The sequence below is a fragment of the Coregonus clupeaformis genome, chromosome 35 (genome assembly GCF_020615455.1).
Source record: "Coregonus clupeaformis isolate EN_2021a chromosome 35, ASM2061545v1, whole genome shotgun sequence".
In the NCBI taxonomy this organism is placed as follows: Eukaryota; Metazoa; Chordata; class Actinopteri; order Salmoniformes; family Salmonidae; genus Coregonus; species Coregonus clupeaformis.
This window is the reverse complement of record NC_059226.1, coordinates 33,006,554-33,027,859: the sequence shown is the minus strand read 5'-3', so window position 1 is coordinate 33,027,859 and position 21,306 is coordinate 33,006,554. Positions and strand designations below refer to the sequence as shown.

Genomic DNA, 21,306 nt, shown 5'->3' with positions numbered 1-21,306 from the left:
ATGTTTGGTCGAAGATTAGTTAATATCCACTGCAGCTGGGCTCTGACCTTGCTGTGTTGGCTAGCCAACTGAGTTAGCTAGCTAACTGCTAGACCTTCATCTGACTCTTGCTCTTTGAACGTAAAATATTATTTTGTATGTCTAAAATATAACTAAATAAGCTGATGTAGCTAAATTTAAAATATCCACTTAGCTACATTGTTGGATTGTAGTAGCTAGGCAAAGCTAACGACTATTTGCTAGCTAGCCTAACGTTAGCTTAGTAGCTTGAGAGCTAGTTAAAACGTTAAATAGCTTGCTATCTGTCAGCAAACATGAGTTTGGCGCTGTCAGAACTTCTATTGGCTTTTTGTGTTGGTTAGGACTCAAATCAGTTAGCCAGATAATAGCAACATCTCTAACATTAGCCACTAGGTGACCGTGTTGTTGAGGAGTCCGGCTTACTAGCTTCTTGATCTCAATGCGCTGCCAGTCAGTGTCACCTGTGACTTGAACCTTCCCTGATCGGTCAGTGTTCATGACATTACATTAACTGTTTTGTTCTTTCGTGTTATGGTCTGTATCTCTCTTGTGGGGGTTTTAGCAAATATATAGAATATTTACCCTTTTTCCAACCTTTTTGACAGACGCAGACAGAAAGATGGCTGGGAAACGTGCAGCATTGAAAGCCATTGACTGGTTGGCCTTTGCTGAAAGGGTTCCCCCAACCAGAGGGCCATGTTCAACAACCTCAAGACGCGCTCAGACGCCATCGGTGCCAAGTACGTAGCCTACCCCCGAGTTAGCGTTTAGGCCTAGTTCGCTGACTAGGACTTCAGAGCCAGCCAACTGAGGACAACCTTTTCACTTGCATTGATGTCAATGGGAAACTGAGTAAAACATTTTTTACGATTCTCCTTTAGCTTTTTATATGCCAATGTGAAAGTCGTGGTAGTTGGAATTGAATTAGCAAGGTATTGTCAACCAAGACACATAGGTTGCTGCACAAGTGAGTGGGTCTCATACATGCATGTTAGTGTAAATGAAAAGCTCCACAATCTCACTCCCACAATTATTGTTTTATAAGTGCCATCAATGAGCTGTTGTTGATGGGGTGTCTCTACAGGCTGTCCTCTCTGCCAGAGAAGCTGTCACCATCGACTGGAGCTTCTACAAGACCAATGTGGCCAGAGCGGCATGGTGGCGAGTTTGAATCCAAGGTGAGATTCCAAGGCCTGTGCATGAGTTTTTAAAGCGTTCCACCTGGGGAAAAGAAAGTTCTACACTCTTCAACTATATTAGTCTCATGTGGTATTCTGTCCACTGTGTGGCAGTGTGCTCTAACACTGGTTCAGTCTAGGGCTGTTACGGTGGACCATCTTACCACACCGGCAGTCACAGTCATGATGGCTGTCAAATTCCATGTGACAGTCACGGTAATTAGGCTTCTCCAAGCTCTGATGCTGCTGATGGTATTTAGTAGCCTACCGAAACTTGCTAACTGCCTGGTACTCAGCACTCCATTGTCCCTCTAACCACTCTGACATTTACATTTGAGTCATTTAGCAGACGCTCTTATCCAGAGCGACTTACAGTTAGTGAGTGCATACATTAATTTTTTATACTGGCGCCCCGTGAGAATCGAACCCACAACCCTGGCGTTGCAAACGTCATGTCTACCAACTTGAGCTACATCCCTGCCGGCCATTCCCTCCCCTACCCTGGACGACGCTGGGCCACTGTGCGCCGCCCCATGGGTCTCCCGGTCGCGGCCGCGTCATGAGCAGAGCCAAACCACTGCGCACTCAGCATCAATGCGACATCAATGCAAATGTAATTGGAAATCTAATTAAACACTTAATGAGAGCCCATGAGCTCATTTTGCGCAACATTTCTATAGGCTATGCAATTGCGTGGAGAAAACAGAGTGATGGTCTCTACTAAAAGAGGAGGATCCCATCAGCTTTTCTCATATAGGTAGGCCTACTATTATTTTTCTTAATTTTCCTAATATTAAGCACATTGTGCTTCTCTTTATAACAGGAGTATAGCCTACCTGGCTGGCATGAAAATGAACCACCGGAAAATCGTCCTCCATTCGCTATTTAAGTGCATAGATGACATGTATTTTTTCCCCTGCCCCTGTTTCAAGACAGGTGCATGATAATGGTCCATTCTAAATCAAAACAAATTTCACACATATATTACTTAGTATATGTAAAGACAAAATGAAATCAAGAATAGTCTGATGGGTGACAATATCAGCCTATCACTTGTGAATGATATATTTGGCGCCGGGAACAATTAAGGCATTATCAAGTGCTTGTGAAATTGCAAAAGAGAGACTGATGAAGTGTGTACAGCCTGTGCAAAAAAACTAAGCAGAGCTCATGCCTTTCATGTGACTTTTTTCAAATCATCATTCGTCTTGTCATGCAGCCTTAGAATGTCTAAATAAATCTAAACATATAGCCCAACGTTTGTATCACACCTTAAGTTGCATAAATAACTCTAAATTAAGCATATAGGAGGACCTGTTTCTTTGTTAACCGCTCAACACAGAATAGCCGCATGTGCGCACTCCCTCAAATCCTTTGGAGAAAATATCATTTTTATTTTATTCAGCTATGTTCAATTGTATTCTTCATACTATAAAAGAATGCCACGGAATTCTAAGCAAATCGTGTCTGCTAAATGAACTAGTGTAGCCCACAGCCATATGGCATAGCCAGATCAGGACCTAACATAAGGACAACTCAGAGTATGCTATTCTGTTCTTCTGGAAACGGACTACATTTTCTTATCATGTTTCTTCAGACCTGTTTAAAAATAAAGAATGGATTTATTGTGATGGATTTATTTGACTTTTTCAAATGTAGATGTTCCAAAGGTCTGCATCAGTGGCTTGTAGGCTATTCGTGGAAGACAGGAGATGCTAAATGTGTTTTATGTTAATTAATGGTCAATTACCGTGAGACCGCAAGTTATTTGCTTGACAATCACCGGCTGACAATTTCATGACCGCCCTAGTTCAGTCACAACCATATAGTCTTATCTAGTATTCTGTCCACTGTGTGGCGTGCTTTAACCCTGGTTGAGTCACAACAATATTAGTCTTATCTAGTATTCTGTCCACTGTGTGGCGTGCTTTAACCCTGGTTGAGTCACAACAATATTAGTCTTATCTAGTATTCTGTCCACTGTGTGGCGTGCTTTAACACTGGTTGAGTCACAACAATATTAGTCTTATGTAGTATTCAGTGTGGTGTGCTGTAACACTGGTTCAGTCACAACAATATTAGTCTTATGTAGTATTCAGTGTGGTGTGCTGTAACACTGGTTCAGTCACAACGATATCAGTCTTATGTAGTATTCAGTGTGGTGTGCTGTAACACTGGTTCAGTCACAACGATATCAGTCTTATGTAGTATTCAGTGTGGTGTAACACTGGTTCAGTCACAACGATATCAGTCTTATGTAGTATTCAGTGTGGTGTAACACTGGTTCAGTCACAACGATATTAGTCTTATGTAGTATTCAGTGTGGTGTGCTGTAACATTGGTTCAGTCACAACATAACTAAGTTGTTTCAGAGTAGAACATGTTATCGTTGATCCCTATCAGACATCGATGTGATCATTATGATGAAATACGTTCTTGGACCAGGGATGGTGCTGGAACTACATGCTTCAATCAATAACATGTATTTATATTAGTGTTGTCATGGTACCAGGAAGCAACATGAAGCGGACAGACTTTCTTCAGGAAAACACTCCTGATGTTGCCTTATGTTGTCACCCAGAGTGACATTTGTTTATTTTGCAAGCTATAGCACACAATAATTTATATTCAGTAGGTTCTAAAGGACCGTAGAGTTTAGTCTGCTTCCTGTTTTCTTTTTGCTAAGGAAAATCTGGCATCGTAGGATCGCGATACTGGTATTATGACGACACTCATTTATATAGCCCACTGTACAACAACATTAGTCCCAAAGTGCTTAACAGTTAGCATTGGTCTGGTCTCATTCCTCTGTCTCATCTCCTGACCTCCTCATCTCACCCCTCTCCTCTCCTCCTGTCCTCATCTCACCCCTCTCCTCCTGTCCTCATCTCACCCCTCTCCTCTCTCCATCTCCTGTCCTCCTCAGTTCTCAGCCCTGACCATCCCTGAGCCCAAGGACACAGCCACAGCCGCGATCAACACACAGGAGGCCGAGGCGGTGAGTTGTAGCTCTGGATTAAAAGATACTCTGCAGAATGACTCTTTGCTGTACTGATTCAGAATGACTCTTCACGGTTCTGCTTTACTGATTCAGAATGACTCTTCACTGTGCTACTGTTTTGATTCAGGATGACTCTTCACTGTGCTCCAGTTCATTCCTGTATTAATATTACAGTAGCAAACTAATTAATAATGCACTAAATGTGTATTATGGCACTTTGACTCAGACACTTTGATGTTGTATTGTTCGTTGTCATGGATGAGGTGGTGATAAATGGGTTCAGAGTTCCATTTCAAGAGAAAGAAGCCTCATTATGCAAAGCACTGTCTGCTCTTGAGGCTTCCTTCATTATTATTGGTTATTTTTCTTCTTTGTTGCAGAACAAAGCGCTGCTGTTCCCTACGTCGAGGCTTCCAAAGCTCGCGACGCCCAGTACGGGAAGGAGGTGGGTTACTCGCACGCACACACTCCCCTACACCTGGATTTCCCTAGACTTTCTCTTCATATTTTAGGATATTAGTACACACTCAACAGTAGAACCCCTGAGAAAAACTGCAGTATTTAGAGACATGTAGTTCTCTTCTCTCTCTGTTGATCCACCTTCCTGTCTTCCAGCTGGAGAAGTTCCAGAACATGATTCCTTCGACCAGATGACCATCGATGATCTGAACGACACGTTCCCGAGACCAAGCTGGACAAGGAGAAGCACCCGATTACTGGCCCCACAAGCCCATCGCTGAGCTGTAAACTAAAAGCCCCCAGCGCTTCTAAATAATATACTTTCCTCTGATGAAAGGTTGTATAGTGTCCTGTGTATAAAGTCAAGTCCTGTTTCATCTAAAAAGACAGTTTAGAAATTACTCAACTGTGAGTAAGGTCATCTGGTCCTTTGAATGGAAATAAACATTTATGGAAATTGAATATGATTTGTGTTATTATTTTGTGTAACGTTTATTTAACAAAAGTCTCTGAAGCAGTTATAGTGGTTAAACTATTTTGCGAGGGCACAATTGTATGTCCAACTCGAGAAATGATTTTCCATAATCACTTAGGACGTTTAGAGTAAGGGAATATCCTGATGTATCAGGCTGAGGCAGACGTTAGGCTGAGACAGACGTTAGGCTGAGGCAGACGTACTGTCAGTTTCTGTCGGACAATCTTCTCTGTTGTCCATCTGTCCAAGTGAGTTCCCTCCAGAGAAGATCCCACCGTCTCCTTCTGGGAAACAGTAAGTATGGCCCGTGTAGCTCAGTTGGTAGAGCATGGCGCTTGCAACGCCAGGGTTGTGGGTTCGTTTCCCACGGGGGGCCAGCATGAAAAATGAATGCACTCACTGTAAAGTCGCTCTGGATAAGAGCGTCTGCTAAATGACTAAAATGTAAAATGGAAGCAGTAAGGGAATATGCTGATGCTTTGTGTTGATTCAATAACATGCAGTATAACTGCTGGATACCATATAGACAATGTCTAACAATGGGCCTATCCCAAATTGAACCCTATTCCCTATATAGTGCACTACTTTTGACTGGGGCCCTGGTCAAAAGTAGTGCACTATATAGAAAATAGGGTGTTATTTGGGATGTAGCCACTAATGACACTGAGTATACTTTGAACAAATCTTGGACTGTTATTTGGAGAAACTAAATGACTTGTCTGTGTCAATCCAACTCACAAGTCATGGGAAAAGGCCTTGTTTCCTGTCCTCTTGTGTTTTCTCATGTCTACAGGTAGGTAGCGTTGATCATTCCGCTGAGGTGTGACAGGGGCCTAGTTCAGAAACAGCCCCCCCACCCATACTCCCTAGACCTTCTCAATCCTTTCAAATCTACATCTGTGTACCAAATGGCATCCTAATCCCTTTATGGTCTAGTCCACTACCCTTCCTCTCTAGGTTTCTGCCTTTCTAGGGAGTTTTTTCCCTAGCCACCGTGCTTCTGCATTGTTTGGGGTTTTAGGCTGGGTTTCTGTATAAGCACTTTGTGACATCTGCTGGTGTAAATAGGGCTTTATAAATACATTTGACTCTATGGGTCCTGGTCAAAAGTATCGCACTAAATAGGGAATATGCTGCCATTTAGGACACAGACTAGAGGTGCCAAGGTGGTATTAATTTGAGGTTGTTATGGGCTAGAGGTTGGTTATGGGCTAGAGGTTGGTATGGGCTAGAGGTTGGTATGGGCTAGAGGTTGGTATGGGCTAGAGGTTGGTTATGGGCTAGAGGTTGGTATGGGCTAGAGGTTGGTATGGGCTGGAGGTTGTTATGGGCTAGTGTTGGTATGGGCTAGAGGTTGGTATGGGCTGGAGGTTGTTATGGGCTAGTGTTGGTATGGGCTAGAGGTTGGTATGGGCTGGATGTTGGTATGGGCTGGAGGTTGGTATGGGCTGGAGGTTGGTATGGGCTAGAGGTTGGTATGGGCTAGAGGTTGTTTCTGGAAAGGGCAAACCCCTCTTATGTTCTGATGGCTATAGGATGATCCAGTGTTGTCTCAGTGTTCTGATGACTATAGGATGATCCAGTGTTGTCTCAGTGTTCTGATGACTATAGGATGATCCAGTGTTGTCTCAGTGTTCTGATGACTATAGGATGATCCAGTGTTGTCTCAGTGTTGTGATGACTATAGGATGATCCAGTGTTGTCTCAGTGTTCTGATGACTATAGGATGATCCAGTGTTGTCTCAGTGTTGTGATGACTATAGGATGATCCAGTGTTGTCTCAGTGTTCTGATGACTATAGGATGATCCAGTGTTGTCTCAGTGTTGTGATGACTATAGGATGATCCAGTGTTGTCTCAGTGTTGTGATGACTATAGGATGATCCAGTGTTGTCTCAGTGTTGTGATGACTATAGGATGATCCAGTGTTGTCTCAGTGTTCTGATGACTATAGGATGATCCAGTGTTGTCTCAGTGTTCTGATGACTATAGGATGATCCAGTGTTGTCTCAGTGTTCTGATGACTATAGGATGATCCAGTGTTGTCTCAGTGTTCTGATGACTATAGGATGATCCAGTGTTGTCTCAGTGTTCTGATGACTATAGGATGATCCAGTGTTGTCTCAGTGTTCTGATGACTATAGGATGATCCAGTGTTGTCTCAGTGTTGTGATGACTATAGGATGATCCAGTGTTGTCTCAGTGTTGTGATGACTATAGGATGATCCAGTGTTGTCTCAGTGTTCTGATGACTATAGGATGATCCAGTGTTGTCTCAGTGTTGTGATGACTATAGAATGATCCAGTGTTGTCTCAGTGGTCTGATGACTATAGGATGATCCAGTGTTGTCTCAGTGTTCTGTAGCTCATCCATCATGACTTGGACAGCACTCCTGCACTTCACATGGCTGTGACCACAACCCAGGGTCTTTTAGTGTGTGTGTGTGTGTGTGTGTGTGTGTGTGTGTGTATGTGTGTGTGTGTGTGCATGTCAGAGTGGTGTTCCTCCTTTGTTATGACTACAACATAAATCTCGATTTCTTCATGGTTGGAAACATGAGAGGTCTCCAGGGCCTTTTATACAGGATTCTCAGTGTCAGTGTATTATTCTGGGTTCTCTGTCAGACTGGTAGACTGGCGGTAGGGTTTGGTCAGTGGGTTGAGGCATGCCTTTGATTCAGTCAGTGTCAGCAATGTAATATGGTGATGGAGCAATGTGGGTTAATACACCCTAATTGAATGACTGTTGCATTACAACTCTCTCAGTCAAGATTAACCATGTTTCAGATTAACCAAGTTGTCCATAGTCAAACCCTAACCGTAGTTAAGAATGTTAATTGAAACTAATTGGTACAAACGCTTGTATATTATATTCATAACTTATTTTACCCTTTCCTGTGTTCTTACAGTATTACATTTACATTTTAGTCATTTAGCAGACACTCTTATCCAGAGCGACTTGCAGGAGCAATTAGGGTTAAGTGCCTTGCTCAAGGGCACATCGACAGATTTTTCACGTAGTCGGCTCGGGGATTAGAATCAGCGACCTTTCGGTTACTGACGCAACGCTCTTACCCACTAAGCTACCTGCTACACAGTATGTGTTCTTTCTGTATGTTCTGACTGTATGTTCTGACTGTGTTCTGACTGTGTTCTTACTGTATATTCTGACTTTGTTCTTACTGTATATTCTTACTGTATGTTCTTACAGTGTGTTCTTACTGTATATTCTTAATGTATGTTCTTACAGTGTTCTTACAGTATGTTCTTACTGTATATTCTTACAGTGTGTTCTCACTGTATATTCTTACCACAGACATTAAATAATTTTTCCAGCTGGGGGCAGCATTTGTCTGTAATACAGCTGGTTGGCTAAATAGTATCAGACACTTTAGCTGTGCTTGCCTGGTGCAATTTAAGCAACAGAATAGTCCCAAAAGTGCAAACCCCGCCCATCTGGCACTCCAGGTAAACTCAATCAAAATGGTAAAATCAAATACTATTTGAACCTAGGTCTGCAGTGAAACCTCTGTCTTTCTCCATCTCACTGCAGGTTGATGGGAACCAGGACAGAGAGAGGATTCCTCCTCCCCACCCGGCAGTGAGGAGTCTGGGGTTAGCACGTCACCGTGGGTCCAGGCTCTGCTTGCTCACTAGAGCCACAATAGGGGCTGCATTTGTCTCTCTGTCTCTGCCTCTCTCTAGCTCTCGCTCTCGCTCTCACTCTCTTTCTCTATCTGGCACAAACAAAGGTGCGATTGTTGCATGATTTTTAGACCTCACTGAATGGGTCCAATGGAAATGCCATTGAGGAGGAGGGCGGAATTTACCAGACCTTTCCTGTCTAATGGACATAGGTCTGGTTGTTGACTAGGAATCAGTCTTATATTGCATTACGTGTTTTAGATTAGTATAATATGATCTTATTTAAGTGAAAATGCATTTTATCCAGGGGGCCTCTAGCTAAGTCACTACATCACCTATTCATGTGCACACTGAATGACAAATTGCCTTTTTTATTTCTGTGCAGTTTGCGGCTGTGGCATTTAATATATTTCATTTGATCAGATTATTTGTAATTGAGTGTATTGCCGGAACAGTTGGGGATAACATCTCCAAAGTTATAAACCACATACACACACAGTTTAATTCATGTCAATGTAATTCTACTCTCATAATAGCATATTCATTGAGTAATATGATAATGCTGTCTTCGTAATAGCATTAGTAATGTGGTACCACCCTTGTGACACTGAAACACACAACTGTGTCACCAGAGGTCACTCACACTTAGAGATCTCTATACTGACCAACCATATAGAATAGATTAGAGTAGAATAGAGCAGAATATATTAGAGTAGATTAGAATATATTAGATTAGATTAGAATCTATTAGAATATAACAGAACCATAATATATTAGAGTAGAATATATTATACTAGAATAGAATAGAATAGATTAGAATAGAATAGATTAGAATATATTAGAATAGAATATAATAGATTAGAATATAATAGATTAGAATATAATATATTAGAATATAATATAATATATTAGAATAGAATAGAATATATTAGAATAGAATATAAAATATTAGAATAGACTAGAATGTAATATAATATAATATAATAGATTAGAGTAGAATATAATAGATTTGAATAGATTAGAATAGAAGGAGATTGTTCCCAGACGGAACTTCAGTAGATGCTTAGACCAGCTGGGTGGACTGAGGTTCAATACACAACTCCTTGCTAGAAGAGGTTTTCTCTAGTCTAAACTGACTGGTTCTTTTACAGTATCCATAGTTATAGTATGGATACTGACTTCTTTCATGGAGCAGGTTCTGTCTCTAGTCTGCCTGCTAACAGGGGATCTAGAGCCTCTGGCTTCCCCTACAGGGAGGTGAAGAAAGAGAGTTCAGCCTGTCCCTGCCTGCGCACACGTACATCAGCCCACGTTCACATCACCCTCACCCTCCCTGGGTGTTAGGTTAGTGTGGTGGTGGTGGTGGTGGACGCCGGGTTTCAATATTGCTCCACACTCTCCAACCCTCAATTTCTCCATCAGTAATTCTACTTTAATTAATTCCCTGCCAGATGGAAATTCCTGTGTTTTTGTTGTTGCAATGAAATGCTGTGTGATGTCTTTTATTATGAAATCGGATTGGTGGTGAACTGATCTCCTTTGCTACAGTGCTGCGCTGAAGGAGGCAGGAATGTTGATAACTCTAGAAGGCTTACAGTTTGCAAGCAGTAGCCATGGAGATAGTTCTCACACAATGGTGGCCTTTTAGAACCACAGAGAGGGAGTGAGGTGAGGTGAGGTGGGGGGTGTTCTCATTGAATCACTGTGGTACTGTGGTGTGATATTAGGAAAGACCTCCTTCCCCTTTCCTCTGTTCTGTTTATTATGGGATTAAGTGGTGACCATAGCGATTTACCAAGACTCACATTATTATTGACTGGCCAGAGTATTAAATAGAGTTTTAATAAAGTCAAAGCTTTTCATGATTAGATGTAAAAGGGATGAGTCACGTAAAGGAGCTGGGTTTCATTAATGGACTATTTTGGGTGCACACATACACACACGCACACATACACACACGCACACATACACACACGCACACATACACAGCACACATACACACACACACGCACACGCACACATACACATGGCAGTATTACAGGGACCCTCTAAACCACATGATTTGAATTATGATTTATTTTCATATCTTTATTAGCTTTTCTGTTGTCTTTCTCCTGCGTTGTCTCAGAGTGGGTCTGTCCAGTTAGGAAGAGGACAATGTGAGGGTTTGTGTTGTTGTTAAGAGAAACCAACCGGGCATAGTCATCATGACTCTCTCTCTCTCTCTCTCTGAGAAGTTATTATTATTGCCAGAGAGAGAGAGAAGTTACAATTCTCCTCATATGATCCAGATTATTATCAGGAAAACAAAACCTAATTTCCTTCTCACAATGCCATCAATGGCCTTCCTGACTGGTTCTGGTCTGACTGGTTCTGGTCTGACTGGTTCTGGTCTGGCTGGTACTGGTCTGGCTGGTACTGGTCTGACTGGTACTGGTCTGACTAGTTCTGGTCTGGCTGGTTCTGGTCTGGCTGGTTCTGGTCTGGCTAGTACTGGTTTGGCTGGTCTGACGGGTACTGGTCTGACGGGTACTGGTCTGATGGGTACTGGTCTGACTGGTTCTGGTCTGGCTGGTACTGGTCTGACTGGTACTGGTCTGACTGGTACTGGTCTGACTGGTTCTGGTCTGGCTGGTACTGGTCTGACTGGTACTGGTCTGACTGGTTGTGGTCTGGCTGGTTCTGGTCTGGCTGGTACTGGTCTGACTGGTTCTGGTCTGACTGGTACTGGTCTGACTGGTTCTGGTCTGGCTGGTACTGGTCTGACTGGTACTGGTCTGACTGGTTGTGGTCTGGCTGGTTCTGGTCTGGCTGGTACTGGTCTGACTGGTTCTGGTCTGACTGGTACTGGTCTGACTAGTTCTGGTCTGGCTGGTACTGGTCTGACTGGTTCTGGTCTGGCTGGTGCTGGTCTGGCTGGTACTGGTCTGACTGGTTCTGGTCTGGCTGGTACTGGTCTGGCTGGTACTGGTCTGACTAGTTCTGGTCTGGCTGGTACTGGTCTGACTGGTTCTGGTCTGGCTGGTACTTGTCTGACGGGTACTGGTCTGGCTGGTACTGGTCTGATGGGTACTGGTCTGATGGGTACTGGTCTGACTGGTTCTGGTCTGGCTGGTACTGGTCTGACTGGTACTGGTCTGACTGGTACTGGTCTGACTGGTTCTGGTCTGGCTGGTACTGGTCTGACTGGTACTGGTCTGACTGGTTGTGGTCTGGCTGGTTCTGGTCTGGCTGGTACTGGTCTGACTGGTTCTGGTCTGACTGGTACTGGTCTGACTAGTTCTGGTCTGGCTGGTACTGGTCTGACTGGTTCTGGTCTGGCTGGTGCTGGTCTGGCTGGTGCTGGTCTGGCTGGTGCTGGTCTGACGGGTACTGGTCTGACGGGTACTGGTCTGACTGGTTTTGGTCTGACTGGTTCTGGTCTGGCTGGTGCTGGTCTGGCTGGTACTGGTCTTTTTAACACAAGTAAAAGCCTTGGGTAGCGAGTTGAAACCACCCCAGGACTTAGGAAGATGTCCTTTTTATTCTGTGAATTGTTTTTGCCCATATAAAGTCTGTTATGACCGAGTATACTTTTTATAAGAACGTCTTCGGTGGGGTAACTGGTATTACCGAAAATAAATACAAAAACTTTGGCATCCATGACATTCTATAGAGGTTTATTCTACCTGTAAGATTTATGGGGAAATTATTCCATGTATTTACAGTGCCCTCCGTAATTATTGGGATGGTGAAGCATTTTCTCTTATTTTGGCTCTATACTCCAAAAGATTGGATTTGAAATCAAACAATGACTATGAGGTAAAAGTGTAGATTGTCAGCTTTAATTTCAGGGTATTTCTATCCATATCGGGTGAAATGTTTAGAAATTATAGCACTTTTTGTACTTAGTCCCCCCTCAAAAGTATTTGGACAAATTCACTTACATGTGTATTAAAGTAGTACAAAGTTCAGTATTTGGTCCCACATTAATAGCACAAAATGACTACATCAAGCTTGTGACTCTACACATTTGTTGGATGCATTTGCTGTTTGTTTTGGTTGTGTTTCAGATTATTTTGTGCCCAATAGAAATTAATGGTAAATCATGTATTGTGTCATTTTGGAGTCACTTTTATTGTTAATAAGAATATAATATGTTTCTAAACACTTCTACATTAATGTGGATGCCACCATGATTACAGATAGTCCTGAATGAATCGTGAATAATGATGAGTGAGAAAGTTGTAGACGCACAAATATCATACCCCAAGACATGCTAACCTCTCACCATTACAATAGCAGGGAGGTTAGCATTTTTGGGAGATATGATATTTGTGATGTAATTTCTAAGCCAGTTCACCCGATATGGATGAAAATACCCTCAAATTAAAGCTGACAATCTGCCACCGTGCTTCTACATCTGCATTGCTTGCTGTTTGGGGTTTTAGGCTGGGTTTCTGTATAAGCACTTTGTGACATCTGCTGATGTAAATAGGGCTTTATAAATACATTTGATTGATTGATTAATTGATGGACACATTGATGGTGTTCCTATATATTAGGTCATCTGTCAGGATATAACACTACATTTCATGTAATTAATGGCTGGTGCTGGTATGAGGGATAACCACTGTTTGTTCTGGTAGCGTGACAGTACAGTTGCCCCTCAGACATTTTGCTGTAATGTGATTTTTGCGTTAAAATCTTCAGTATTAAGATACATGTTTTGTATGTTATTGACGCTTTTACGTTGGTCTACACATCAGCATAACACAGAATTGTCTTTGATGAAATATTACTACAGAGTGTAGTTTGCACCGAACGTAGGCTTCATGGAAAACATATTGTTGTGTTTACCATGTGAAGTGTGTTGTCATTGGCCTACATGTTGTGCATCATTCTCACGGACCCAGTACATTTGAATCATAACAGTTCTCCCGGTACCAGTAAATCTCAAGTAGACACTGACTCACGGACTTGGCCCAGTAGTGTTATGTGAAGGCCTCAGACCATGGTTGCATCTCAAATGGCACCCTATTTCCTAGTACACTACCCATAGGGCCTATGTTAAAAGTAGTGCACTACATAGGGGAATAGGTGCCATTTGGGATGAAACTCAAGGTTCACTCATGTGTGGCTTAGATATCCGTGTTCTTTCCAGCAGCTGCTGGCAGAGAGAGGAGTGGAGGCTGGGTGATTATTCCCAGGTGTTGCTCCTGCTGAGACTTCCTGTGTGTGTGTGTTAGTGTGTGTACATGCCTGTGCGTGTGTGTAGGACCACTATACCCCAACACCTGGCGCAGTAGACTTGACATGGCACCTCCGGCTCTTTAGTGGGGGGTGTGATGAGCTCAGGATCGTTAACAGAGACTAATTATCCTCCGTTTATAGAGCTGTTAGACAGGACCTCAGGCCGGCAATTAGACAGGATCTCAGGGTGGCTATTAGACAAGACCTCAGGGCGGCTATTAGAGCAGAACCCTCAGGGCGGCTATTGGACAGGACCTCAGGCGGCTATTAGACAGGACCTCATGGTGGCTATTAGACAGGACCTCAGGGTGGCTATTAGACAGGACCTCAGGGCGGCTATTAGACAGGACCTCAGAGCGGCTATTAGACAGGACCTCAGGGTGGCTATTAGACAGGACCTCAGGGCGGCTATTAGACAGGACCTCATGGTGGCTATTAGACAGGACCTCAGGGTGGCTATTAGACAGGACCTCAGGGCGGCTATTAGACAGGACCTCAGGGTGGCTATTAGACAGACCTCAGGGTGGCTATTAGACAGGACCTCAGGGTGGCTATTAGACAGGACCTCAGGGTGGCTATAGACAGGACCTCAGGGCGGCTATGAGCAGGACCTCAGGCGGCTATTAGACAGGACCTCATGGTGGCTATTAGACAGGACCTCAAGGCGGCTATTAGACAGGACCTCAGGGCGGCTATTAGACAGGACCTCATGGTGGCTATTAGACAGGACCTCAGTGCGGCTATTAGACAGGACCTCAGGGCGGCTATTAGACAGGACCTCAGGGTGGCTATTAGACAGGACCTCAGGGCGGCATTAGACAGGACCTCCAGGGCGGCTATTAGACAGGACCTCAGGGGCGACTATTAGACAGGACCTCAGGGTGGCTATTAGACAGGACCTCAGCCATAGCTCAGGCTTGTTATTACCCTATTACTGAAGCCTTAACACACAGTAAGAATGTGTTTGTCATAGCTCAGGCTTGTTAGGACTTCCCTCCAACATATCATAGTATTGTCACTATAGTGCCCCCTCCAGATGAAGCCTAGACATATGGTAATAATCTATCCAGTATGTAGCTACTGCACAAATAATATGGCATCATTTGGCATCATGGTTTTCCTTGATGTGGACAGAGTCAGTAGAACCCATGGAACTAGAATCATTAGAATGTTAACATTCTAGTGATTCTAATTCTAGTACTTGTAATTGTATGGTAATACCTCTGTAATGATGACGTTGCCCTCTGGCTAGGCAACACTGTACTGTATGATGTGTTTGCCTAGACATACTGTTTGTGGATAGAGTCTCCTAATCTTCCTTGGTGCTCATGCAGCTTTTTCTCTCTTTGACTTCATCCCAAATGGTACCCTATTCCTTCTTTAGTGCACTGCTTTTGACAGGATACATAGGGCTCAATAGGGAGCCACTTGGGAAGCACCCTTTCACTCTGGCCTCTCTGGAGCCCTGTGTAAACCAAGTAAAGCTGTCTCCTTTAGAAATGGAACACTGAGGCCAGATGAACTGGAACACTGAAGCCAGATGAACTGGTACACTGAGGCCAGATGAACTGGAACACTGAAGCCAGATGAACTGGAACACTGAGGCCAGATGAACTGGAACACTGAGGCCAGATGAACTGGAACACTGAGGCCAGATGAACTGGAACACTGAAGCCAGATGAAATTAATACAGAGGGCCAGATTAACTGGAATACTGAGACCAGATGAACTGGAACACTGAGGCCAGATGAACTGAAGCGCTGAGGCCATATGAACTGGAACACTGAGGCCAGATGAACTGGAATACTGAGGCCAGATGAACTGGAATACTGAGGCCAGATGAACTGGGATACTGAGGCCAGATGAACTGGAACACTGAGGCTCAGATGAACTGGAACACTGAGGCCAGATGAACTGGAACACTGAGGCCAGATGAACTGGGATACTGAGGCCAGATGAAGTGGAACACTGAGGCCAGATGAACTGGAACACTGAGGCTCAGTTGAACTGGAGCACTGAGGCCAGATGAACTGGAACACTGAGGCCAGATGAACTGGAACACTGAGGCCAGATGAACTGGTACACTGAGGCCAGATGAACTGGAACACTGAGGCCAGATGAACTGGAACACTGAGGCCAGATGAACTGGAACACTGAGGCCAGATGAACTGGAACACTGAGGCCAGATGAACTGGAACACTGAGGTCAGATGAACTGGAACACTGAGGCCAGATGAACTGGAATACTGAGGCCAGATGAACTGTAACACAGAGGCCAGATTAACTGAAACACTGAGGCCAGATGAACTGGAGCACTGAGGCCAGACAACTGGAACACTGAGGCCAGATGAACTGGAACACTGAGACCAGATGAACTGGAACACTGAGGCCAGATGAACTGGAACACTGAGGCCAGATGAACTGGAACGCTGAGGCCAGATGAACTGGAACACTGAGGCCAGATGAACTGGAATACTGAGGCCAGATGAACTGTAACACAGAGGCCAGATGAACTGAAACACTGAGGCCAGATGAACTGGAGCACTGAGGCCAGATGAACTGGAACACTGAGGCCAGATGAACTGGAACACTGAGGCCAGATGAACTGGAACACTGAGGCCAGATACCAGAGGGAAGAAACAACAACATGGGCAATGGACTGTGAGGAATTGTTTCGTATGCTAGCTAGAAAGAAGAAGTAGGAAATTGCACAAAAATTAGAGGTTGGTCCAAGACTAGGCTATGTCCCAAATGGCACCCTATTCCCTATGTAGTGCACTACTTATAGGGCTCTGGTCAAAAGTAGTGCACTATATAGGGAATAGGGTGCCATTTGGGACACACCCTAGAACTAGGAAAATAATATAATCATATGATTTATAGAAATAGCAGAGATATGGTACTTATATAATTACACGATTATGACAGAAATAGCAGAAAGCAACTCTGTGATTATGAATGTGACAGCTGATGCTGTTTTTCTTCAGGAAACCACAGTCTTTATACGTTTACAACAAGCCCCTAATCAACAGTTCTGGAGGCATGCGCTCCATGCACTCCCTGCTCGGGAAAATAGCACGTTGTTGTTTGGAATTATAGTGATTTGGGAACGGGAGGTTGGGAATGCTCGGCAGGCTGTGTGTGTGTTTGTGTGTGTGTGTGTGTGTGTGTGTGTGTGTGTGTGTGTGTGTGTGTGTGTGCGTGCAGGCAGCTGGACAGCAGCAGAATGTGGGTTAATTGCTGAGTAGAGCTGCTTTGATAGACCGCAGGGTTAATGGGCAGTGTGTTTTTATATTGCGTGCTCCTGTGTGTGAGTGTGTGTGTGTGTGTGTGTGTGTGCATGCGTGCATGCGTGTGTCTGTGTAAGTGTGTGCCTCCGTGCATGTGTGTGCCTCCGTGCATGTGTGTATGCTGAGGGGACCGTAATAGAAGGAGAGAGAAGAGGTCAGAGGTCAGTGCTGACCTCAGTCAACCAGGAGATACGGACTACATCCCAAATGGCACCCTATTTCATACATACTCCCTGATCAGAAGTAGTGAACAATATAGGGAATAGGGTTCCAGATAACAGGTAGTCTACTATAGGGTCCATACAGATAACAGGTAGTCTACTATAGGGTGCCAGATAACAGGTAGTCTACTATAGGGTGCCATATTACAGGTAGTCTACATAGGGTGCCAGATAACAGGTAGTCTACTATAGGGTGCCAGATAACAGGTAGTCTACTATAGGGTGCCAGATAACAGGTAGTCTACTATAGGGTGCCAGATAACAGGTAGTCTACTATAGGGTCCATACAGATAACAGGTAGTCTACTATAGGGTCCATACAGATAACAGGTAGTCTACTATAGGGTGCCAGATAACAGGTAGTCTACTATAGGGTCCATACAGATAACAGGTAGTCTACTATAGGGTGCCAGATAACAGGTAGTCTACTATAGGGTGCCATATTACAGGTAGTCTACATAGGGTGCCAGATAACAGGTAGTCTACTATAGGGTCCATACAGATAACAGGTTGTCTACTATAGGGTCCATACAGATAAAAGGTAGTCTACCATAGGGTGCCAGATAACAGGTAGTCTCCTATAGGCTCAATACAGATAACAGGTAGTCTACTATTGGGTCCATACAGATACCAGGTAGTCTACTATAGGGTCCATACAGATAACAGGTAGTCTACTATAGGGTGCCAGATAACAGGTAGTCTACTATAGGGTGCCAGATAACAGGTAGTCTACTATAGGGTCCATACAGATAACAGGTAGTCTACTATAGGGTCCATACAGATAACAGGTAGTCTACTATAGGGTGCCAGATAACAGGTAGTCTACTATAGGGTGCCAGATAACAGGTAGTCTACTATAGGGTCCATTCAGATAACAGGTAGTCTACTATAGGGTGCCAGATAACATTTAGTCTACTATTGGGTCCATACAGATACCAGGTAGTCTACTATAGGGTCCATACAGATACCAGGTAGTCTACTATAGGGTCCATTCAGATAACAGGTAGTCTACTATAAGGTGCCAGATAACAGGTAGTCTACTATAGGGTGCCAGATAACAGGTAGTCTACTATAGGGTGCCAGATAACAGGTAGTCTACTATAGGGTCCATACAGATACCAGGTAGTCTACTATAGGGTCCATACAGATAACAGGTAGTCTACTATAGGGTGCCAGATAACAGGTAGTCTCCTATAGGGTCCATACAGATAACAGGTAGTCTACTATATGGTGCCAGATAACAGGTAGTCTACTATAGGGTGCCAGATAACAGGTAGTCTACTATAGGGTGCCAGATAACAGGTCGTCTACTATAGGGTGCCAGATAACAGGTCATCTACTATAGGGGCCATATAGATAACAGGTAGTCTACTATAGGGTCCATACAGATACCAGGTAGTCTACTATAGGGTGCCAGATAACAGGTAGTCTACTATAGGGTGCCAGATAACAGGTAGTCTACTATTGGGTCCATACAAATAACAGGTAGTCTACTATAGGGTCCATACAGATAACAGGTAGTCTACTATAGGGTCCATACAGATAACAGGTAGTCTACTATAGGGTGCCAGATAACAGGTAGTCTACTATAGGGTGCCAGATAACAGGTAGTCTACTATAGGGTGCCATATAACAGGTAGTCTACTATAGGGTGCCAGATAACAGGTAGTCTACTATAGGGTCCATATAGATAACAGGTAGTCTACTATAGGGTGCCAGAAAATAGGTAGTCTACTATAGGGTCCATACATATAACAGGTAGTATTCTATATGGTGCCAGATAACAGGTAGTCTACTATAGGGTACCAGATAACAGGTAGTCTACTATAGGGTCCATACAGATAACAGGTAGTCTTCTATATGGTGCCAGATAACATGTAGTCTACTATAGGGTACCAGATAACAGGTAGTCTACTATAGGGTCCATACATATAACAGGTAGTCTTCTATATGGTGCCAGATAACAGGTAGTCTACTATAGGGTACCAGATAACAGGTAGTCTACTATAGGGTCCATACAGATAACAGGTAGTCTACTATAGGGTCCATACAGATAACAGGTAGTCTACTATAGGGTCCATACAGATACCAGGTAGTCTACTATAGGGTCCATACAGATAACAGGTAGTCTACTATAGGGTGCCAGATAACAGGTAGTCTACTATAGGGTCCATACAGATAACAGGTAGTCTACTATAGGGTCCATACAGATAACAGGTAGTCTACTATAGGGTCCATACAGATAACAGGTAGTCTACTATAGGGTGCCAGATAACAGGTAGTCTACTATAGGGTGCCAGATAACAGGTAGTCTACTATAGGGTGCCAGATAACAGGTAGTCTACTATAGGGTGCCAGATAACAGGTAGTCTACTATAGAGTGCCAGATAACAGGTAGTCTACTATTGGGTCCATACAGATAACAGGTAGTCTACTATAGGGTCCATACAGATAACAGGTAGTCTACTATAGGGTGCCAGATAACAGGTAGTCTACTATAGGGTGCCAGATAACAGGTAGTCTACTATAGGGTGCCAGATAACAGGTCGTCTACTATAGGGTGCCAGATAACAGGTAGTCTACTATAGGGTGCCAGATAACAGGTAGTCTACTATAGGGTCCATACAGATAACAGGTAGTCTACTATAGGGTCCATACAGATAACAGGTAGTCTACTATAGGGTGCCAGATAACAGGTAGTCTACTATAGGGTCCATACAGATAACAGGTAGTCTACTATAGGGTCCATACAGATACCAGGTAGTCTACTATAGGGTGCCAGATAACAGGTAGTATACTATAGGGTGCCAGATAACAGGTAGTCTACTATAGGGTCAATACAGATAACAGGTAGTCTACTATAGGGTCCATACAGATAACAGGTAGTCTACTATAGGGTCCATACAGATAACAGGTAGTCTACTATAGGGTGCCAGATAACAGGTAGTCTACTATAGGGTCCATACAGATAACAGGTAGTCTACTATAGGGTCCATACAGATAACAGGTAGTCTACTATAGGGTCCATACAGATAACAGGTAGTCTACTATAGGGTCCATACAGATAACAGGTAGTCTACTATAGGGTGCCAGATAACAGGTAGTCTACTATAGGGTCCATAGAGATAACAGGTAGTCTACTATAGGGTGCCAGATAACAGGTAGTATACTATAGGGTGCCAGATAACAGGTAGTCTACTATAGGGTCAATACAGATAACAGGTAGTCTACTATAGGGTGCCATATAACAGGTAGTCTACTATAGGGTCCATACAGATAACTGGTAGTCTACTATAGGGTCCATACAGATAACAGGTAGTCTACTATAGGGTGCCAGATAACAGGTAGTCTACTATAGGGTCCATATAGATAACAGGTAGTCTCCTATAGGGTCCTTAGAGATAACAGGTAGTCTACTATTGGGTCCATACAGATAACAGGTAGTCTACTATAGGGTGCCAGATAACAGGTAGTCTACTATATGGTGCCAGATAACAGGTAGTCTACTATAGGGTCCATACAGATAACAGGTAGTCTACTATAGGGTCCATACAGATAACAGGTAGTCTACTATAGGGTGCCAGATAACAGGTAGTCTACTATAGGGTCCATACAGATAACAGGTAGTCTACTATAGGGTCCATACAGATAACAGGTAGTCTACTATAGGGTGCCAGATAACAGGTAGTCTACTATAGGGTGCCAGATAACAGGTAGTCTACTATAGGGTGCCATATAACAGGTAGTCTACTATAGGGTGCCAGATAACAGGTAGTCTACTATAGGG

General features: G+C 43.6%; 1 pseudogene; it reads left to right on the top strand.

Annotated features, from left to right (window-relative positions):
- Positions 1 to 640: 640 nt before the first annotated feature.
- LOC121551495 lies at positions 641 to 5,025 on the top strand (annotated as a pseudogene).
- Positions 5,026 to 21,306: the final 16,281 nt, after the last annotated feature.